The sequence below is a fragment of the Takifugu rubripes genome, chromosome 8, assembly GCF_901000725.2.
Source record: "Takifugu rubripes chromosome 8, fTakRub1.2, whole genome shotgun sequence".
NCBI lineage: Eukaryota > Metazoa > Chordata > Actinopteri > Tetraodontiformes > Tetraodontidae > Takifugu > Takifugu rubripes.
The window spans coordinates 3,757,413-3,759,556 of record NC_042292.1 but is presented as its reverse complement, the minus strand read 5'-3'; positions in this window follow the sequence as shown (position 1 = coordinate 3,759,556).

Here is a 2,144-nt window from a genome sequence, read left to right as displayed (position 1 = left end):
CAGCTGACTGGTCTCAGTGATGGTAGTGGTAGGGATGGTTGACAGCGCCGTGTTTAAGTCTTCCAGTAGAGATTTGTCTGGTACTTTGTGTGTTAGCCTTTGCAGGGAGGTAGTTGGGTTCCCCCAGGACTCCATGATTCTCTCTCTCAGGTCAGCTGCCCTTGTCCCGATTCCGTCTGTCATTGGGGCTGTGTCATCGCCTGGATTTGAAACTTATATATATATATATATATATATATATATATATATATATATATATATATATATATCCCCCTCCCCGCAAAATAAACTTTTAAATTTTCTTCACATAAGTGATTTTAACAAAACGCAGTTAACATACTTGCAACAAGTAAAAGAGATGAATGACACATGCCCAGCAAGGCCGGGCTAAATCACACATCATGATCATTTTCATGGAACGCTCTGACACCAGCAAGATATAAATATGGGACTTCTGTTTCCACTGACAAAGCCATTTGGTCGGGACCCAGCCATGCAACAAAAGGGTGGACATGTGGACACGACCCAGGAAGCATCTTCAGTCTGGCATCGTCAATCTTGGCAGATGGTGTAAATGACCGGACAGTGAGAAGCCGCTGTCAGCACTGGTCACAGAGCACAGTACACTGCAACTTCATGGATTTGCTTATTAAATAAGAATGAGACAAAGCTTAAATCAACCTCACTTGCTTTGTAGAGTGTTAAAAACATCTTAATTTTCCCCTCACAGAGTAAGGAGAGGTGTACCCATCATTTTGCCGCTTGTGGACATGCAATATGGCCACAGAGATCAAAGTGGAGAATGTTGGCGAGTCTCGAGGGAGGGGACGTGTGTATGAGTTCACAAACTGGCTTGCCTTCAAAATTGGGCTGCCGTTCCAGACATTAATCCCAGCAGGGGATCTCGGTAGAATGGCCCACACTTTTTTAAGTCATAAATAGGATCTCGAGTCCAATTTTTCACACAATGTGACCCTTTTCGAGATGTAATGCGTCACCATCACGGGTTAAATTGAGTCATCACATACAAAATGTACAGTCTTCATGTCGCTTCTGAAGCAGCATTGGGTGTTTCAGTGGCAGGCTGGGACTCATGCTGTAACCTGCGATTGTGTGTACTTTGAGGATATAAATAGGGTCCAAGTATTTGCAACTCAGACAAGTCAGAACTGTCTGGTATTGACCGTGTAGAAAGGTGATCTAGGCTTTTGAAGAATTACTAATGCAAAGACTCACACCAGGAAAATTTAAACAGCCCAACAGCAGTTGGCAGCTAGAAAAATAACTACCTACATTGCCAAACTGAAGAAACCGTACAGATTTGGAACATTAAATCGTCAATACATTTTTATTGGTGATCTGTTACAGTTGTTTGCAAAATGCTCCTTGTCGCACAAACACCAAAGCAAACATAAGATTTAACATTCCTCACCGGGGTTGCATCATGACATTGCATTTTTCAATCTGAGAAAAAAAACAAAAACAACTGGTTTTATCTGCTTTTCAAGACGGCATTGAAATATTGTTATCCAAGCATGGTGTGGAAAACCTGTGTACAGCCCCAAGCCCCCACCAAAAATGATAACTTGGAACAGTTGACCACCAGCACCCAACCTCACTAATGGTTCTGTGGTTGCGTAGGAGCCGATAGCCGCCCTTCGGCTGTTAAAAGTGACTCGTTAATAATGTACATTTCAACATGTGTCATTTGCCTGACAACATATTTAACCTGTTTAGCGTAAGATAAGGTTGATTGAACATCACAAACAGATGTTTAAGTATTTCTCACTGGATAGCTAAATATGTAGGACTAAATCAGCATTGAGCAGAACATTAATATGTGAACAGCATTCACCAAGTATTTAACCACATGACCTTTATCAAAAGTAGTTTTCAACAGGCACTTTAGGGTCCAAATGGACCTCATACATAATGAAGCACTTGTTAACTGAGGTTCAATTAGACATTTCTCTTCACTAAGGTCTCTTTTGTCAGATCTGAGCAGCATCATTATGTTGAATGTGTCACATTCTGATAAGATTAGAGAGTCAACGACAAAAAATCGTGTTTTCTTCATGTTTGCAATTTTGTGGGTGGGGGAATCAAACTCATCACTATTGTCGGCCGCAGTTATCCCTTTACCG